The sequence below is a fragment of the Echeneis naucrates genome, chromosome 17, assembly GCF_900963305.1.
Source record: "Echeneis naucrates chromosome 17, fEcheNa1.1, whole genome shotgun sequence".
Lineage (NCBI taxonomy): Eukaryota > Metazoa > Chordata > Actinopteri > Carangiformes > Echeneidae > Echeneis > Echeneis naucrates.
In genome coordinates this window covers 2,143,843-2,151,530 of record NC_042527.1, presented here as the reverse complement: position 1 = coordinate 2,151,530, position 7,688 = coordinate 2,143,843, and the positions used below count along the sequence as shown (strand labels likewise).

At 38.6% G+C, this 7,688-nt stretch overlaps 1 long non-coding RNA gene across 1 annotated transcript; it reads right to left on the bottom strand.

Annotated features, from left to right (window-relative positions):
* Positions 1-1,535: 1,535 nt before the first annotated feature.
* LOC115058133 (uncharacterized) lies at positions 1,536-6,444 on the bottom strand. Its single transcript, XR_003842029.1, has 4 exons — positions 6,284-6,444; positions 4,520-5,076; positions 4,306-4,397; positions 1,536-3,098 (listed from the first exon to the last, which is right to left on the bottom strand). It is a non-coding gene; the product is annotated as an uncharacterized LOC115058133 (long non-coding RNA).
* Between the last annotated feature and the right edge of the window lie 1,244 nt (positions 6,445-7,688).

The following is a 7,688-nucleotide window of genomic DNA, read 5'->3' as shown; positions in this document are numbered from 1 at the left end:
TTGGATGTTGTGCCCTGTGAGCTGTGACGTGTGTAACCCTGCTAAAAATCCCTATCCATAAAAAAATAGATTGTAAATAATAAAAAGTTTGAATATGTTCGTCTCTGGGTAAAGTTGTTTAGTTGTAAAGTTGTATAAAAAGGAAATTTCATAAAGGTTAAAATAGTTTGATAAAAGTGTAAAGTGTAATAAATATGTTTAAAAATGCTTAAGATGATACAAAGGTACATTGTTACATTTTTCATTTTATTTTGAAAAAAGCTCATGGGGAAAGAGGAAGTACTGATTGAGCATAAGTGCAATCCTGGTCCTGAATTGGTTAAGGTGTGATTGACAGATTAGCTAAACCAGCTCCTGCTATTGACTGTGCCTTGTGGTTTCAACGTGGGAATGTGAGGATTAATCTGGACCACTGCCGACCTGCACATGACTTGTCTCATGCAGACATTGTTGCAGGCTACCTGGGAAAGACTCCATTCTCGCCTTCTCACCTGCCTAGTCTATCTGCAGCATTGCCCCATTAAAAATTAGTTTCTTTACGAACTCAAGGTCCCTCTGCTGTAATTAGAAGTGGGCTACATGTTTATAATTTTTAACGGCAGGTAGATGCAGCAGTCTGACAGTAAGGAATTTCTGTGTGAGTCTCTTGGCTTTTGGAAGCATTAAACACTGAAAACCGCTAATTAGGGTAAGGGTATAATATCCCTCAGTTTTTTTGGTTTATTTTTTTGTTTTGCCCACTTAAGCCACTTTAGTTTGATTGCCTTAAATCACTCTGGGCAGGGTTCTAATTCTGTCAAGCTGTCACAGATGAGAGGAGGAGAAGGGAAAATAAACAGAAGCTGATACACTATGGGAGCTGAACCTACTGGGGTCATATGCAGACTTACAAGAGTTCCTCAGGGCCATAACCCTCCAAATCCAGAAATTGATAAACCTGACCACTGCGGTGAAGGCGGGGTGGCAATGAGCTGGGCCAAGGTTGGGGCAAGACAGGCGGACACAAAGGCCTGTAGGAGAGACATATAAAATCACCCCTGTGACTGTGACAGGGTTGATTACAGAGTTCACAGTGTTTGGACAAATAAACCTGGGTGCCATCTTATGGGAGAGCAGAGGGCAGCTGAAGACTTTGGGCCAGCAACTTGGGGAGGAGAAACCTCAGAACCAACAGTGGTTGTGGGGGGAGGGGAAAGACGGGCCACCATTTTATCTAGATGGGCCTGAATCTGAGCAAGAACGGGTGCATGTGTCTGAAAAGACTCCCCAATTCCCTGGAGAACCCTGGAGTGTTGGTCGAGGAGAATCCCATGAACCGCTAAGACTTGATGGAAGGCAGCTGGGTCTGCTGAGTCCACATGGCCAGATTGTGCTGTCATGTTACGGCATAATACATACAGACAAATGTCTCTGTCGCTGAAATTGAACTGAAAATAAGGGTCTGATCACTAAAAGATGCAGCTGACAGATAAAGACACACACAGTAGATTTCAAGAGTCACATGCTTTATTCAAGCTGTTACCACCAAACCTTTAATTTGGCAATGGTAAACAACTGGAACTCAAAGAAGTATATACTCAAAAATAAACATAACAAGGATTAATAACACGTGAGCTAATTCTTTACAAATTAGAGCAGTTTTTGATATGAGTTGAAGATCCTTGCAAGCAAAGCAGGTGTTGCCCAGTTTTATCGCTATGATTATTGAAAAGTGATAAAATGAACACACCAGAGAGGTGAAGATTAGAAAATAGCAAGACAATAATGTGACAAAATAGATGTAATTTTGAAAACTAAACCTGAAACACTCTATAATAGTATTGTATAAGTATCATAAGCTGGCATAAACTGCACCAAATCTAAGACAGAGGTAAAACCAGTGTGGAAGTGAAAAAAAAGACCCCAACTGCGATGAAATCATATGTCAAATGCTGAGCATACAGTGGTGTGTAATGTGTACTAATATAATAATGTTCTTGGTTGTGCAAGAAGCAAAGCAATAAAGACACATTTTACAATCTGCCTGGCTTTGTGCTAATATCCAATTTAGTGAGGAATTACTGAGTTTCGTATCCGTAATCACCATATTTGGGAATTTCTTAAGGTTACCTGAGCCTCTCCTTTGCAGTGCTGACAATAGAGTTACACCACAACTCACGAAAACACACTCATCTCATTTGGCTAGTTCAGATTGATCCTGTGTAGCAGTAGTTTTACATTGTAACACATTTGTGCAAACACATTGAAAACCTGCAACACAATTAAAGAAGAAAAGGTTGTAATGAGCATGGTATCATTTTATTTGAACAGTTTTATTTTTATTCATCCTCTTCCTGAGTTAACCTGAATAAACCTTTATTCAACAACTGAGCCACATTCGGTTTTCAGCCAGTGTGTTAGCTGGTTTTGGAGCTAAAGCCATACCAAAGTAAGGTTTGACTAACTGACGTGTGGAGGATGATTTGCATACACTAATGTGCATGCACAAAGCAAGCCAAAGTGATGCCGTCCAGACTGATGAGATGATTAGATAGTATTTTTCTGAGGTATATATAACTGAATGTACTCCAGACAAAAGGCAATAGGATTATTGATTCATTCATCTTCTACTGCTTAACTTAACATATTATAATGCTTGTAATTTCATACTCATATACTATTAAAATCATAAGTGTATGTGTGTGTCTGTGCGCATGTATGTAGAAATACATGTACACATATATTTACATATAAATGTATAAACTGTGACATGACAGACAGTTTGTGTTATCCAGTTACATACTCTCATGCATAAATCAGATTTTGAATGTCGCACTTCAGCTCACTTCTCTTGGGATGTGTCATCCCATAGAAAAAATATTCATTCACAGTTAACAATGAACAAACACTTTAGGGGATCTTTGCTGTTGACAGACAATGACAAAGTTAGAAGTAAACAAAGGTGTGGGATTTCATTTTAGCTTTAAAATGGCTGTTGTTCTTCAATCCTTCTTCTGATTTGCTAATAAGGAGGCCTCCCATCGCTGTGCCACGGCCTTCTGTCGTTGAGGCACTGATGAAAGGGAAGGAGGGAACTGTGGGGGGAGTCAACTAAACCACTGGATCCAAGATGCATGGTTGAATGGATGGATGATGAATTTTTAAAAAGAGAAAAACACAGGATTGGACATTTGGAATAATTATTAGACAGAAGAATGCAAGAATTATGGGTAGATGATAATAATAATAATGATTCTAAAACCTGAACTAATGAATTAAAATTATTAATCAGTCCAAATGATTGACAAATAATAGAAATAAATAAAGGAAACAAATGATCAATGAGTAAAAAAATTAATCTCTCGAGTAAAATGGGTAAAAAAAATTATGTTTTCATATTGCAAGGACCAAACGTGACAGTACATGTTTGAAGCCATCATGACTTGGCTCAGCACAGCAAGTGTTCAACCAATCCTGATGGAAAAGTACTAATTCTGCCTGATCTCCTGAAGCTATTGGCTATTATTGTGTTTCCATACTCAACAATAACTCATCAATAACTAATCAATATCTAGGTTACATGGTAAACCAATCTGAACTTCAATAATTTGCTTAATTGAATCATTTTGACATGTTAATTTACAGCATGACTTTGAATGAAATCATATCAGAATGTGAGAGAGAATATCTGAGGGATGAGCCTAAAGATAAGCCAGAGCCGAGTGTGTGTGTGTGTGTGTGTGTGTGTGCAATTACATTATATCAATCTATCACACTTTTCATTAAGACACACTGTTGTGTTTGATGTCAGACCTGAAGTGATATATGTATTTGTATGAAATCTTCTTCAGTTTATGTGGATTAATATATAAACTGAGTCTTGTTCATGAAAGCTGTTGGGAAGATGGCCAAGTGCTTTTAAACTCAAATATAGACATGGGAAAGAATCAGACCTCTGTCTCTAGACTGATATATCGACAGACTACATATGGCTTCCTGCAACTCCTTACCTGGACTTCAAGCCATTCCAACGATACTTTTTTTTTTTTTACCTCAGATTCTGTTCACTCAAATGACTTTATGTACAGGTGATTAGTATCATCATTGCAGCTCGATTCAAGCATACTGCCTTTGATATCTTGTGGCACTAATGAGATTTATTCATTTACTACTGAGGTTACAATATTTTGGGAGCAAAGGATGGAGGATTTTCCAATCATTCAATAGTGTTAAAACTATTTCATGAGTGGACACAAGTGTCTGCCCACCCTAAATAGTGGATCACTTCACCTTTTTGTGTGTGTGTGTTATGATTTTTTAGCAAACCTTGTGGTCACGTGACAAACTGGATCGTTCCATTTTGCGGGTTCTTGAAGGCGATGGAGGGGAGGAGAAGCATCTGTCTGAAGCCTTCATCACTGGAATGAAAATCATTTAATAACCAAGTACAAAAATAATGTTCTACATAGTTCTGTACCAGATAAGACATCATCTCAGGAGCACTGCAACACCCAGAAAAGGTTTTGTGGACAATACGTACCATTGTAACCAATGTTATCATTCAGGCCTGGAGACACCAACACAGTATCATAGCTCTCTCTCCCTCTTCTCCAATCCTCCTCTCTCCTCCTTCTCCACATCTCCTCCCTTTGCCTCCTCCACTCCTCTTCCCTCTGTCTCACCATCCTGATCTCCTGCTCTACCAGTGACTGGCTGCTGAGGGAGCGCAGCTTAAAAAATGGATTGGATGAGAAAGTGCTCTCCTGTGTTTTCATAGCCACAGGGGCAGAACTTAGGCAGAATTCAGAAGCACTGCGAATTATCAAGTTGGAGGTCTCCACAATGATGATGTTGGCAGAAGGCACCACATCCAAACTCTGCAGCAAATCTGAGAGACCCCCAATTGCAGAGGAGAGTAGGCTCTGGGGGGAACACTGAGAGGAGTCAGGCTCCAGGATGATGACATTGTTGGCAGTCATTTCATGGTAGACAGATCTGGGCAGGGAAGGGGAACAGGACGGGGAAGAGGAGATAGACAGAGTGGGGGTGCGGCAAGCAGGAGGATGGGTTGCACATTGTCCCGGTAGGCTTGATGGTCTGAAACACATCAGAAATATCACATCAGGTTTCATTTTGGGTTTTTCACAGTTCAATTGGACAATTAAACATCTATAGATTTAATAATCTTTGTATTTTTTTTTTCTTGGTGTACATGTCATACCATAATCTATACGTAATCTATAATCTGTGGTGTGACACTCAGGGCACTTTAAGGGCTTCCTTTTACTGTGACCCTGTGACACCAAGGCATGGAGAGTAAAGGCCAACAAATGGTCTAATCCAACAGAAAATGCTGAAAATGTTAATGTTGTTTCAAGCACTGTGTCAAGCAAACAGAGCATCCAAATATGTTTGTGTGGAGTTGTTTAGACTGGTCAGGGCGCCTGTTCACCACAAAAAATGGCTTCAATGGGCATGTGAGCCTCACAAACTGGACCATGGCATATGACTATGGAGAAAATGATCTGGTCTGTCCAAGGTTCAAGGTTGGTTTTCTTGTCATTTGCATTTTAGCACATGGACTTAATTTAACTCAATTGAAAAAACTGTAGTCTATCACACAGTGAGAAAATTGCCTTCAGTTAGGACACCTCAAAGAAACACCTTAAAGACATGAAATACACATTCAGACTCATGACACAGATAGCTTCAAACCACAAGTGACTTAATTGGCAGAATGCCCCGTTTACTCCACGTACACCATAAGTTTAAGTGAAATTCATATACAACATAATAAGTTAAAAAAATGGTGTATATAACAACTACAGTTGAGCCGGATCCTCGGCTGAAACAAGCGTCCGGTACAGATATAGCAATTTTGACGAGTATGAGTATCATAAAGTAATACGAGTCAATACTCAAGTTTAAACGTTCCTTTTTACTCCTATGTGAGATGTGAAGATACCGCATTAATATTGGTTAGTAATATTATTTATAATATATGTATAATTTAACAATTTAATTTATAATATTATTTATTTTCTGTCAGAAGTTAAACAAATGAAATGTAAATAAAATTATTATATCATAAACTAAAATTACTTACTTCTGACCAGTCAGAAGCTTCAAGCGTTACATGAGAACACAAACAAATCTAAATTCTTTGGTCAATTCCAAAAAATTAAAATAGGGTATACTAAATAGAAAAGTCTCAATTCTGACCAGTCAAAAGCTCGACACATTTGCATTGCATGCTACTCTGCTTCTTGTCGGACTTTACATAACCAAAATATCCCCACACTACCGAATTTCTTTCTTCCTTCTCAACAATGTCCTCGTGTTTTGAGCCTTGAGCTGTGTCCATTAGGGTGTCTTCTTCGGGGACGCTGTAGCTCGTGTTAACATTTGCTGCCATTTTGGCATATTTCGCTCCCACTCCCAAAGTACTTGCAGCCAAAACATAAGTACGTGTGATTACGTTTAAACCGGCTGCATGACCTACTCTCTCTATGTGTGTCAACCTAGCCTGACTTCGCTGTAACTCTATTACATTTGCGTGATTTGCTCGGCACGGCACTATTCTCATTATCATTGGATGTTGGAGCTGTCTGTCAAAATAAGGATGGAATGAGTTCTATCGACCGTGTCTTATATTACTATCGAGGAAAAGTTATTTGTTATTTGTTTATTTGTTTATTTGTATTATTTGTAATAATACCATAATAAAACCAGGCTGGTTCTTCTAATATATACAAGCGTCATCAGTGCCAAAACGAGCATTTTTGTCCGCTTGAAAGCCTGTAGAATCTTGGTTTCAGATTTGGTATTTTTAAATATGCGATTGTAATCTGTCTGTTTGTATGTATTTAGGTTTCCTCACTGGGATGTATTGGGGGCCATGATATTAAGCGTGTTACATGGAACATCCTGGCCCGCATATTCCCTGATAATGTGGGTCGCAAGATTAATTGGAAGGGCATCAAAAAATCCTTCAGCCAGACGGCGACCAAGACTTTGCTTCTGAGTAAGTAATTGTGATAACGGTCTTAGACCGTGACATATCTGTTATAATAGATTACACGAAATGACTAACGCTAATTAATTTGATTGAGGGCACTGGGGAGGTGATCAATGCTTGGGGCATCAAAAAACATTGCAAACACCAACTAATTAACTGCAACGTGCACATGAGACAAACAGCGCTCAGGAAAAGTGACAGTAATTCATGTTAATATGCACAGAATTGTCAATGTGATATAAACACTTTATGCAGAAAGCATATTTTTCTATAACTCTATGGAGTGTCAGCGAAGTGTGAGAACTATACTGCGGGCTGGAGTTTACAGTGAGGAATAGACAGATCTGCATTATGCATGTCCTCTATGGAGCATCTGCATTCAATGGAAGCAAATTTCTGCCAATTTGATGGAGAAAATGAAAGTTTTATCATATTCTTTAAGTCATAATGACAATTACTATATATATATATATATATACATATACATATATGTGTGTGTGTGTGTAATGATACAATGAAGCTTCTTGGATGAGAGGCGTAACGTCTTCAGATAAGACTTTTGAACAAGTGCAGTTGCTTTGAAATTAATCCTTCCTGAGATTACAGTGACCTGGACGAATGACAGCATTCACATATATTAACAGTAATTATTGGTTATGGCAGTTATAACAGTGAAAAGGCAAAGTATAAA